This window comes from Plecotus auritus (assembly GCF_963455305.1).
Source record: "Plecotus auritus genome assembly, chromosome: 8".
Lineage (NCBI taxonomy): Eukaryota > Metazoa > Chordata > Mammalia > Chiroptera > Vespertilionidae > Plecotus > Plecotus auritus.
Genome location: NC_137782.1, coordinates 50970419 through 50984319, shown reverse-complemented (window position 1 = coordinate 50984319; position 13901 = coordinate 50970419).

Here is a 13901-nt window from a genome sequence, read left to right as displayed (position 1 = left end):
CACCCGGTCCTCTCGTGTCTGGTCTCTTTCTTTCTTTTATTTCTCAATCACCAGCTGCCTCCACTCAGAACTGGTTCATCTCTCTTTCTGTGCTGGACGCAGAAAAGGAAGATCCCCACCATATCTGCCCTCCCCCCCCCCCCCCCCCCGCCGCATCTGGCGCCCAATGAGAGGCAAGAGGCAAGGGATCGCTCCTAGAAGTATAGGCACCACAGATTAAAGGAATAAGGTAAGAAGAGAAGCAGATTGTTGTGAATTGTATTAACTGGGTGTAAAATATGGGTAATTCAGGGTCTCAGGAAAGAGATCTCTACTCTCAAATGCTTAAAACTATGCTCAAAGCTGGAGGATGTTCTGTTAAGCGTAGTCAGATTCTTGAATTTTTAAGTTTTATTAATAAAACGTGCCCCTGGTTTCCGGAAGAGGGAACCGTCGACATTCAAACGTGGGAAAAGGTCAGAAAGCAGTTGTGTGACCAATACTCAGCAGAAGATCCAGAGAAAATTCCTATTCCTACTTTAATTCGTGATCCAGCACAGGAGAGTTTAAGAATGTCTAAGCAGGATGTAGCCAAGGCCTTACAGCCTGCAGTGGAGGGGTGCAAATCTCTAAGAATACCACCTCCCCCCTCCGTGCCTCCTCCGCCTCTGCCCGCTGCTCCTGCAAACTGTAGTTAAGAGCCCGCCTGACAAAAATTTACCTCCTAAATATGAGCGGGAGCTAGAGTTTGAGGCAGAGCGGGACAAGCATCACTGTGAGCGGGATAAGAAAGGTTTTGCTCGCAGCTGTCCAGCCTTTATGGCTGGATGCAGGCACTTGGCTGAAAGTGACTTCATATTTCATTTTGTTGGAGGCTCAAACTACTTGTATTAGGCTGAACAAAGTTGTTAATGTAAAAAACCATTGAAACCTGTAGAGAATTTTGTGAGTTTATTTGAGCCAAACTGTCGACATATGCCAGGAAGCAGAACCTCAACGAATTGAGATAATGCTCTGGAGAATGGCGGGTTACATTTGTGTTTATACATTGCAATCAAAGGAGGGACATAGGTGGGTTACATGAAATTCATTGGTGACAGATTAAGGAGGTGGGATAAAGCAAAGCGGTGGGAAACCCCTGGGATTGGATAAAAAGTAAAATGATGGACACATACTTAGGTAAGTGCAGGAACAATTAACATGATAATGAAGGAATTTGTGGTATCTGTGCTGGTGCCCACCACATTTGGTTGTGCCCCAGGGGCTCCAGAAAAAGGGAAGTTACAAGTTACCCAGACATTTCACAGATATGTTATCTTAGAGGCAAAAGGCAAATGGGCTCAGTAAAGATCTAAGTTGATCTTTGTCAGGGAAGATACTGGCCTAGGATATAACTGCCCACCATAACTGTGTTTAGTTAAAGTTTAATTTCAGAGCAACCTTTGTGGTTACTTTAGGTTTCTGAGTTTGCAAGACTGTCATGCAGGCCTCCCCTGAGCTTGTCAGGTCAGCATGTGGCCCCTTTTGTCCACAAAGTAGAAAGGATTAAAGGAATTTCTCAGCAACTGCCAATAATTCTTTATCTTAAAAAATCTTTTTCCTTAAAAAATACAAAAATAAAAATAAATAAAAATTGAAAAAATTAATAAAATAAAAACAGTAGACGCCAGACCATCACTGAATTTTTTTTCCCCAAAGCAAGAAGGAGGTGGGGGAAGGGAGACACGTGGTGATCCAATACGGACGCCACTCCCCGAGAAAGCCATTTTAAAAGGGTCTCATCTTTAACATGCCTTTTTCCAGATAGTGACTTAAAACTTTTACAAATTATAAATGCATCAGGGATTTCTGTGCATGTGTAAAGGGAAAGGCCAGTTTAAAAACGAATGTGCGCAACTGTCCAGTATTTAGACATTTTAGATAGAGTTTTTGAGCTGAGCTTAACTTTTTGCTATGTACAGAATAATAACCCGAGACTGATTTTAGACTTAAAGATGGCAGATATGAACTGTGAAAAAATACAGGCTGATTTTCCCAAGGCAATCTAAAGTAGCTCTTTTGAAATTTCCCGCCCAGAGGCAAGTAACCAGCAGGAAGTAGATAGCAAGTTTACGTGTGAATGGCTGTGGGTTTGCTTCTTGACTTCCCCAGCAGGAAAATTGTGACCATTTTGAAAGTTAGCTGCTGGGCCAGGCCTATCGGCTGGAAACTTAAAAGAACTTGGAAGTTTACTAAATCAAATGATAAAAACTCAGATATAAATGTATTGAAATGATATAATACTGAAATGTTGATCTGAGTAGGCCTAGTATGCAGTCTAGAGGATAGAAGTTAATCTATTAATTAAATATGCTTTATATTTTATTTTTAAATGTATCCTTAAAAATTTAAAAGTATTATTGATTTGAGAAATGCTAAGTATTTAATTTGCTACCTAAAATTTGAAGCTCTGAAAGTTTAAGGTCTCTTTTCTCGCCATGAAAAGGTTTTAAAGCTACACCCTTTGTTAATGGAGGAAGGGGTAGATGCCCTTCCCCCAGAAGAATAGGTAGGCCAGTTTCCTGCCAGCAGCCATCTTTGAGGAATGTGGTAATTTGCATTTGAAAGGCTACAAACTTCCTCCAAACTCCTTTGGCAGCAAGAAAGTTTTGGAAGTTTGCTTAATTATATAAATAATAAAGTTAAAGGTTTAGTTATTTTGAAATAACAAAATGCTAAAATATTAATCTAAATTTACCTCATGAAAAATCTAGAGGACAGAATTGAATCTATTTGATTATGTCTTGTGTTTTATAAATTTATTCTTAAGAATATAAAAGTGTTATTAATCTAGGAACTGCTAAATATTTGACTTGCCAGCTATAAAAGTTCAAGGTTCAAATTGAATTGGGAGAAATTATATAAATGTGGTAATTAAATGCCTAAAGTATAACGTGTTTTTGAGAAAATAAAATGTGTTTTCTCTGATAATTAGGAATTCAAAATATGTTACTTATTGATCTGACTTAAAAAAGGAGGATTAATTCTGTGATCCAGTATAGATTTAATTGATATTCTTTAAGATAATTTAAGTATATAATCTTTAAATCTTATATGTGAATATATATATTTGATCTTTCCAAGTTATTTCAAGACTGAGTAACTTTTGGACATTTCATGGGCCCTAAAATGTTTTTCAAAAGTCTGTTCTCTCTTAAAAGAAATATTTTTTAATTAAACCGATTGATACTTGAAATTGCATGGAAAGCTTTATCAAATAAAAATTAATCAATATATTTTACTTATATACATATATTAAATGTTATGAAGGTTTCAGCCTCTAAGAAGGACAAAAAATAAAGTAAGTAACAATATATATTTCTTAAATATAGTCAAAATTTTCAACAGCAGTAGAATTTCAAGAAAGACAAAAGCCCCAAGCAGCCTGCATTTTGAATGGGCTGGGGGTGGGACAGTGTTTATGCTTTTGGATCAGACCAATAAGTATCAGACCTATAAGTTTACTGAATAAGTTTCTTTGCTTTTTAATTAAAGATACCTATCTAAGTTACTTTATAAATTAGCTTTTTATAATATAATCAAGGTCTCATATAAATTAAGTTACATGAGAAGCCAATGTTTAAGTAATTGAATCCAAGTAAAATCTAAGAACAGTTTAGACAGCCACCATTTACTGCCTGACTTTGGTAGCCGCCTGCATTCTTAATTAAGCTAGAGCAGGGGTGCGCAAACTTTTTGACTCAAGGGCCACAATGGGTTCTTAAACTGGATCGGAGGGCCGGAACAAAAGCATGGATGGAGTGTTTGTGTAAACTAATATAAATTCAAAGTAAAGGAGCGGAGGGGAGAGCAAGAGAACCCTCCACTCTTTCGGCTCTGCGGGCAGGATAGAACAGCTGAACGGTCTGGATCCGGCCCACGGCTGAGCTAGAGGCAGGGCAACATTTGCAGCTTGTGAATCAAACGTAAACATCAACTAAATTTGCTTTGTTTTTTAAATGAAGATACCTACTTTAATTACTTAAATAAATTAGCTTATTAAATTGTAACCAAGGTTTTTAGCTAAATGAAAAGCCAACATTTTTATAAATAATTCTAATAAAGACCAGAAACAGCTAGTGAGAGTTTTTCTGCAATGTGATTTTGACTGTCTTTTAAAAGAACGGATTAGACAGCCTTCATGTTGGCTGCATGGCTTACCGCTCCCATGGGGGCTGCCATCTTGAAATAACAAAGGCCAACCCCCTTCCTTTAAATAAGCCAATATCTTTGTAAACAATTTAAATAAGTCTTCTAAGAAAGTTACTGAAGGCTTCCCAAGATTCCTCTGTATATGCAAATAAGCCCAGGAGGGTACTTTAAAAATATAATTATAATCTTAATAAAAAGGAGAAATTTTAAAATTTGAATTCTCTTCCACTAATATTTACAGTGTAAACTAAGATTGTTGTTAAAATGTTAAATCTGAAAGTAAATTAGTAGTCAGCCTTAGTGTAAAGTGCTTGTAATATAGCTAGCTACTCGGCTGGAGGCTTGAACTCCAAACTGCAGCCCTACAGGTTGTTTGTTGTAAAAAGAAAGACAAAGATTCTAAAATGAGATTCCGTAGTACAGAAGTTATTCTAGAAGGAAATAAAGAGGTTTCCTTCAAATGTTGTAAGGATTGTAATTGAAAGCCTATATATTTGGCTACTTAAATTAAGGTAAATAATTTGTGATTTTGCCTTCTTGACATATTTTATGTAAAGTTAAAGATTAATTGTAGAAACTTAATGTCATTCACTGTTCATAACCTAGAACAAATGAAGTTAATAAGTTAACCTTATTTCAGACTAACTTAAATTGGCTAATTGAAATAAGTGAATATTTATAAAAACTTAATTGTACTGGACAAAAAGCTGTTCCTGAAGTATTAACAAAAATTTTATTGGTGTTTCATCTCATAGTAAAATTGCTTAACATGCAATGAGTCCAAAGCAGTCATATTTCTGTGCAAAAATAAAAGGTTATCAAGACTGCATTTAAAAAAAATTTTTTTTTACAAAAGCCTCATAATAATAAAATAAAAAAGGGGATTATTAGAATAATATCCTGTAAGAAATATCCTGTAAGTAAATTACATCAAGAAAATTTTTTACTTTAAAAATTATTTTTCATTTATAATGCTGATAGCAAGACACCCATAAAATCCTATGGTGTCAAAATAAGCCAAAGAAAAATCATTTGGACAAAAATCAAAAGGATACCAAGTCTAATTTATTGAAAATATTTATTAACCTTTGGTCGAGGATATGTTTGTGTATTTCAGAAAAGCCCATATGGATTCCTGCAACAACGGATCCCAGAGAGGACCTGATAGAACTGTTCCAGTCACAGAATAAGTAGTGGCCCCCGAGAACAGAGGAAAAACAGTCCAGAAATAAAGATGGTGAAGATGCCTTGCCATGCTAGCAGTCAGCACCTGTGCATTGCTGCAGGTTGCCCAGGACCAAGGGCAAGGAAGGTTGGTGTGCGCGCTTCCAGACTATGTGTGCACACCCTTCTGCATAGAAGTCAAAATGTTTGATGTTTTGTGTTATACCAGGACTCCTGACTTGGGGGGCTTGCTTTATTTTTAACACAGAGAATGGTATTAGCTGCCACATTAAGTACCTCAGACATTAACCATTTTTACAGATGGATCCAGTTCTGGAAAGGCTGGATCTACTGCAGGAGGGGAGCAAAGGTCCTTCAAACCCCTCATATTTCAGTAGAAATACAAGCTCTTATTTATGCCTTAACAGATTTTGCTACAGAGCCCATCAACCTATAGTGATAGTGCTTATGTGGTAAGTATGGCCAAAATTATTGAAACAGCTACTATAGGGCACACTCATTCAGAGGAACTTTTTCATTTAATTTTCAGCCTTCAAAATGTTTCTTGAGAACGACAATTTCCATGTTTTATTGTTTTATTGGAAGCAATGTCCTTGGTGTGTTATCCGCCTCCCTGTGCCAACTTCAGGGGCAAATCCCCGAGGACTTAAACCTAATCAAATCTGGCAAAATGAATGTCACTCAATAGTGAAAAAAGCCAATCGTACTCTTAAAATCAATTACTAAAACAAAAAGGGGGGGACGGATGTTATGTGTCACCTCAAAACAAACTCAGTCATGCTCTTTATACTTTAAATTTTTTGAATTGTGATGCAGAGGATTGTACAGCAGCCAAAAGCCATTGGGCCTCCTGTACAATAGCCTCCACCGAGTTAGCTAGGTGGAAGGAAGCATAAACCAGACAAGAGTTTTATCAGATTCAGTAATAATGTGGGGAAGAGGTTGTGTTTTGTATCTTTCCAGAAGGAGCAGTGCAGCCAATTTGGGTGCCAGAGCGTTATGTGTGTCACCACAATGGACCCAGAGAAGCTTCTGTGTCCCTTCACTCAAAAAGACTGAGAGTTGCCCCGATGACAGCAAAGCAGCAGAAGAAGAAAACTGAAACCTACGCAAGGGACTGAGGTGCCAATATAGGGTCAGCTGAAGAAGTTAACAACTGAAGCGTAGCAGATTGTAGAAAAGCAAGAAGTGGAAGCTACTTCTTCAACCATGTTCCTGCTTACGCTAGCATCTGTTAGCTGCCAGTCTTCTGCAAAGTCTTGTGCAGCCAAGTCCGAGGACTCTGAGTAAATATAAACCAGCAGCAAAAGAAACTTTCTTTCATTTAGTAGTTAAAAAATGTTAACATGTCTGTAGTTTTGATTTCTCTCTTATTGCTGTTTTGCATTGGCATTGTTTTGTTATTATCTATTAGCCAAAGTTTTGCTCTTCACGTTCAAGTTTTAAAATGATAACATGTATGTAGTTTAGTTTTTGCATTGGCATTGTTTGCAATTGTTTTAATATTAGAGCTTTATTCTTAATGTTTACATTTTACTTTTATTATAGTAGCTTAAAAACAAAAAAAGAGTGAGATGTAGAGGGCCCCCTGGGAAGGCACATGGGCATTCTTTAAATTATTGTCAGCTGAGTCCGAGGCGACAGGCAGAGCCACTCTTGGATACACATTCCCCAAGAAGGCAGAAGTGTTATCAGTACTGACTTTTTACCTGTGCCCAGGTGTCAGCCTTGATATGTAAATCCAGTCAAGCACCAGGAATGCTTGGGCCTACTCAAGAATGCAAATAAGCTCCTCTGATCCTAAGTTCTGGTGAAACCCCCTGGCATTTGGGGGTATAAAACAAACTTGCTGCGTGGGCTCTGGGTCCCTGTCCCCCATAAGAGAGGATGGTGGTCCCACCCGGTCCCAGCTTTTTCCTTCTATCTTCGTGTCTGGTCTCTTTCTTTCTTTTATTTCTCAATCCCCAGCTGCCTCCACTCAGAACCGGTTCATCTCTCTTTCCATGCTGGATGCGGAAAAGGGAGATCCCCGCCATATCTGGCCCCCCGACGCACTAAACTATTTTTAAAGTTGAAAGATCTAGTCTTTCTAATATTTAGAAAGATTTTACCTTTATTAGAAGATAAGTTGAACAACAAAAAATATTTTTTAACAGGAAATCTTTTAAATGGAATTATTTTGTTAAATTTTCAAAGACACAAATATCTCTAGAAACAGTATTTTCCCAGTGGCTCACTATCCTTCTCCTGGAAAGCTCCACATTATTCATTATTTGGGGTTTAAGGTAGTTAAGCTGCCTATGGAAATGCAAAGATTGATTGGAGGAGGTATCTATGTGCTTTAAAAGCTTAACTCATATTTTGCCAATTAACTGTTTTATTCATAGACTGTAGGAATGAAGTGTAGAGTGAGAATGGGCAAAACTAAGAAAGACCTTGATAATAGAGTTCTCACAGCCTACAGGATTCAGTTCTCAAAGTGACTTGAAATAAGGTCAGCATTACCAGTGTGGGGACATTGTGGGTGAAAGGAAGAAGGTGCATATAAGAAAGAAAGAGGGATAGTTTAAAGGGAATGGAGCAAAGCTGAAGTCAAAACATTCAGCAAATTGAGATTCTCACCAGCAAAGGATAGAGATTACATGTACTAGTGTGGGTGGGGTTGGGTCCTCTATCAGAGGACCACTGGGGACCTGGAGATACTTAGCCATCAGTTTGCTAAACAGAATGTCTCTCTTTCTATTTACATGCACAAACTTAGGGCCATTCTGCTGTGTACCCTTGGGGAGAACAACACAGGAAGACTATTCATTTTTTCTCTCTCCCTCATTAAAAGAAAATAAAATGAATAGAGAAATAGGTAAATGCATAGATATCTAACTTGAGATACTGCTGGTTTCACTCTTAATGAATTCTTTCTCTGTGTTATTTCTCCTGTCCCGACCTCCAAAACAGTGTCATACCTCAAAAAGTTAGATTTTCCTTCAGTGATAAGTTGTCTTCTTTGGCAAGTCTTCTGAGTATCAATGCAGAGCATGTTACTGGATGCATGGCAGTAGCCTTGCACCATTTACAGGGGCTCGTTTGTCAAAGTTCACAGCTTAGCAGCACTTACTGTTACTCTAACTTTCTCTGCAATGTTATGGTTGTAATTATTTGGTGTTATTCTGGGAGTTAATTGCCAGGAAACAAAATTAAGGGAGCATGTCTGATCCTCTCCCTCCTCTGAGACTACTGAAAAAAGAATTGAAAAGAGGTGAGCCTTAATATCAATCCAGCATGGACCATTTCTCTTGTCATTGGTCTCATTGAAGGAGCTCACTTCATGAAAGTCACAAAGAGGTCAGAAGGTTTGAGAATGCCAACTTAGATGTGCATTACAACTTCCAAGGACTTTTAACACTTCTATCTATCTAGTTTCTTGGTTTATCATTAGATTGCAGAATAAGGTACTGATTTTCATTGTGCTAGTAGAACAGTTCTTAGAGAATAATTTTTTAAAAATATATTTTTATTGATTTCAGAGAAGAAGGGAGAGGGAGATAGAAACATCAATGATGAGAGAGAATCATTGATTGGCTGTCTCCTGCACACCCCACACTGGGGATTACGCCCACAACCCAATATTTGGATGTGTGCCCTGACCAGGAATCAAACCATCACTTCCTGGTTCATAGTTCGATGCTCAACCACTGAGCCATGCCGTCTGGGCTTAGAGAAAGATTAAAATGAGACATTTTAGTAGTGACTATCTTTTAAAGCCATTATATATTAAACTAGAGGCCAGGTGCACGAATTTGTGCACAGGTGGGGTCCCTCGGGGTGGCCTGCAGGGGTCTGGCCCCAGCTCACACCCCCAACCTTGCAGCCCCGCCTGGCACCCTGCTGTGGCCTGGCACTGCCCCCTCAGCTGCTCTACCATCCCACCTGTGGGACTATTGATTGGGGCCGGGACCCCCACCTGACTCCGTCAGTGCCTGGGAGTCAGGTGGCAGCACCGCCCGCCGTCGCCGCCACTGGTTGCCATCTGTGGGGCGGTCAGCAGGGCAATGGGGCCCCTGCTCGCACTTGCCTTGGCCTGGCACCGCCTGCTCACCTGCTCCACCATCCCGCTGTGGTCCCGCTCTCATTGGGGCCCATCGGGGCTGGCAGCACCTCCACTGCCGCCCACTGCCAGCGCTGCGTTGCCGACGCCCACCATGTTCCGCGCCACTCCCTGGTGGTCAGTGCATGTCATAGTGAGCAGTTGAACTTGTGGTCAAACAATTTGCATATTAGGCTTTTATTATATAGGATTATTAGAAAAAGATTTAAATCACTTGAGATAATTGAATGACATCATTGATAACATTTAATCAAACAGTGATTCAGAATGAAGGGTATGTGAAATACATTTTTGGATCATTAAGTCTGAGAGAGGATCAGCTCAAAGAGAACACTCATTTCAGAAGGGTTTATATTATGGGTATAGCCATCATCCTATGGTTACTCAGAGTTTACTGAGAAATAAGAAAAAATGTTATCAGCTCATTTTCTTCGTTAAGAGAGACACTTGCTTCCTTGTTGTTAAAGTAGCAACTGTGTGGAACAATTTGGTTCTGTTTTGTCCAGACCCCTACTCAGTGTGAATGGCAGAGGGTGCCTTAGTTCTATGCAGCTCATAGCCTTGTGTGCTTACCCATGCTCAGCTTCTCCTACCTCCTCTTTCAGCTTCAGATCTGTAATGGCCTGAGCTTCTCTTAATAACCCCAATGTTCATTTCACATTCAAATAATTAGAGAGGAAACTATTTGTCTTAATTACTGAACTTGCAACAGATGTTTTGTTAATAGTTATAAGACATCCTCATCTAAACTATTGCTTTAAGCTGGGAAAACACTGCCTAGTGCTAACATTTCAATTGTTATAACTTTGAAAATGTTCACTTTCTACTTTGAAGGGCAAATACACTCAAACTTAAGGCATCATTGTTTAATATAGTAATACCCCATAAACACAATTGATTTTTAAATGCTTTGCACATTGATAGAGTTTATGCACATGTTATACTACTGGGAAAAGTTCTGCTAAGACATTATGTAAAAATATTGACCTTGTTTTGGGGGAACAAAATCATGCCTTTATGAAATAAATAAGACTTTAGGAAAGTTTTGAATTTCTTCAGCTAGTAAGGCATCCATCAGCCTATAATGCTAATTTTAGAGATTACAATATTTTCATGGAATTCACTAGTTAAAAACATACTGTGTGCTTTCTTTTTTAGGCTAAACAGTGAAACTTCTATATATGGCCCTCCTATAAAAACATTTTAGGCTATTTTCCTTCTTTAACCATTTAGTAATTAAGATGGTTATATAGAAGCACAGACTTACCACATTCCTGGAGGATACTTTTAAATTTCCAAATACTCAAAATTTTCTCTCCTCCATCTGAGCAAGGACATAAGCCTAGCAATGTGAGACTTATTATTTGGCTGAAACATTTTAAGTAAGCTTTTTTTTTCCTTTCTTAACACTACCTTTGCATTGAAGCTGTTAAGTACATATATACATATATACATATATTATACATATATATATTATACACACATATATATACATATATATACATATATATACATATATATATATAAAGCTGTTTACCTTTAATGATTTTTTCACAAATGAAACTCATCACCTTTAATTTTAACTTTGCCTAGCTGCACATTTAGTAACTCTACTCCATAAGCATCTATAGACACAAGCAGTAGACCCGTTTTGGATGCATGGCAGTTAATTGGGTAATAAAAAGAATGATATGCCAAATTATGTTTGCTCCTCCTGTGCCAAGGAAGTTATCTATAAATCTAGTGTCAACTTGATCGCTTCCATGAGAAAGAAGTAGGGGAAAGGTAGGACTTCAGCCTTCTCTCTTGTGTTTCAGTATAGATTTGGCATTCAGGAGCTTTGCATTCTAGTTTCAGGCTTAGGTTATGATCTGATGTGATATAACAAATTATTCAATTCCTCTATGATTAGAGTAATTCTAAGATTAATTTTCCTGATGTCAATAATAAAATATTTATTGGGAAGACTTAGTTAATTTTTGAACATGATTTCTAAGCTCTAAATTATTATATAAATTTTACCTATTATTTTTCCTAGAGCTACTATTTCTGATTACTACTAATTGAAATATTGTGCCCTACTTTTGGCTTTCCCAAATACAGCCTTTGAGGCTTCTACCTTAATTGTTCCATTGCTAAGAGTAAATGGATCATTTTTGGTGTACTCCAATGACACTATAAGAAAAACACACACAACTGTACCAGTATGATAACCATTCTTTCTCAACATAAACTTGTCTAGAATAAGCTATTCACTATGTAGGACTAAAACAAATTAAGCAGACCATGTGGTAGCATATGTCAGTAATGCAGGGATGCTGTTGAAAATATAGACTCTTTTTGAATCACTTGAATTTTACACACACTTATTTCTCTAATTCTTTCAAGTCTTGCCAAATAATAGGAGGCATGTGTTACGCAAGAAAATAATTGCAGTTGTTAGTATGGAAAATACAATACTTAAGTGTTTTGATAAATATACTTTACTTTAGATAAAGGTGTACTAGTATTAACATGAGATTGAAGGGTATCCAAGAGAGAGTGTAGCAGGTATAAGGTATTTTTAAGGGGAATGACAATCATATATGGTCAAAGTCTACTTTAGAGCAAGTTACTAGAGACATAGAGGGACATAAAATAATCATAAGATGATTAATCCACCAGGAATACATAATAATTATAAATGTGTAGGCACCAACAACAGCCTAAAAACACATGAATAGAAAATACATAGGGATCCACACAAATCTGCCTAATGGATTTTTTGACAAAGGTGAAAAAGCAATTCAATGTAAGAATAGTCTTTTTAGTAAATGGTGCTCAATTAATTGGTCATCCATAGGCAAAAAAGCAAATCTCAACCTAAATTTTAATGGGAAATAGATCATGGACTTTTATGTAATATACAAAACTTAGGAAAAAATTAGGAGAAAACATTCAAGATCTAAAAACTATGCAAAGAGCTTTTAGACTTGATATTAAAACCTTGACTGCAAAAAGGAAAAAAAAAAAGATAAATTGAACCTCATCAACATTGAAAATTTTGCTCTCAAAAAGACCCAGTGAAGAGAATGAAAATACAAGTGGCAATGGGAGAAAACATTTGAGAATCACATCTGATGAAATGTTTGTATCTAGAATATAGAATATATAAAGATCTCATACTCAAGAGGAAAAAAATAACAAAAGAAACATTTCATTTAGAAAAGGGGCAAAAATCATGAATACACATGTCACTGGAGAGGATATACAGATGACAAGCATGTGAAACGGTGTTCAACATCATAATCCATTGGGGAAATTTAAAACCAAAACGATGCATACTTACACAAATATGTAAAATGGCTAAAATCAAAATAGCAACAACACCAAATGCTTGCAAAAACCCAGAGATATTTGTTGATGGTTGGGGGCATGAAAAGTCCATTGTTTCATGGATTTTATGATAAAATGTGCACCATTATCACATTGCAGATGTTTTGCTATGCTAGAAACATGACACAAATTAAATTCATGGGCCACAACGGTGTGACCTGAGTTGGCTGATCAGACCAACTAGCAGTGCCATGACCTGCAAAAGTGTCAACTATGGTAAGACACTGCTGATAATACTGAGAGAAGGTTAACGTGTGAGGCAGTAAATCTTCTAGGATCAGACAGGAGCAGTACCCCATGCAATGTGGCCACCCTCACTGCTAGACAAAGGGGTCAACCCTTTCCAGAAAAGAGTCTGGCATGGAATAGTTATGTTTCCATCAGAAACAGTCTGTGATGGAGGAGGTGTTGCTGTGCTCAGAGAGAAAGGGTGGTATTTTATGGGATGCACGCTCAAACATCAGCTTGAGTTCAGTTGGTCTCTTCAGATAAAGGGCATTTAACTTGGGTATTTGCATGAAGAATCCAGATGGTTTGATCAGCAACTGTGATTAGTTTTCGCAGTTCATGGCCCCAAAGAGGAGGGTATTAATCTGCCACTCTGTAGTTTTCCAAGTGGCAAACCAAACAGAGGGCCGTTGGCAAGTGTCCAAACTTCAATGGAATTTTAACAAGTTTCGTCTAGGTCCGTGGTTGGCAAACTGCGGCTCGAGAGCCACATGCGGCTCTTTGGCCTCTTGAGTGTGGCTCTTCCACAAAGTACCATGGCCTGGGCGAGTCTATTTTGAAGAAGTGGCGTTAGAAGAAGTTTAAGTTTAAAAAATTTGGCTCTCAAAAGAAATTTCAATCATTGTACAGTTGATATTTGGCTCTGTTGACTAATGAGTTTGCTGACCACTGGTCTAGGTGAATATTGGCCAGAGCTATGCAAATGCCTTGAGTTCTGTCCACTGAGCTGAGTGACCACACCTTTTTTTATTCTTTGCTACTAGCACTGAGGTTGAATAGATGTAGAGCCCAGTGAATGCCATCAGTTTTCATCTCAGCCAAACCATCAGTGAACTAG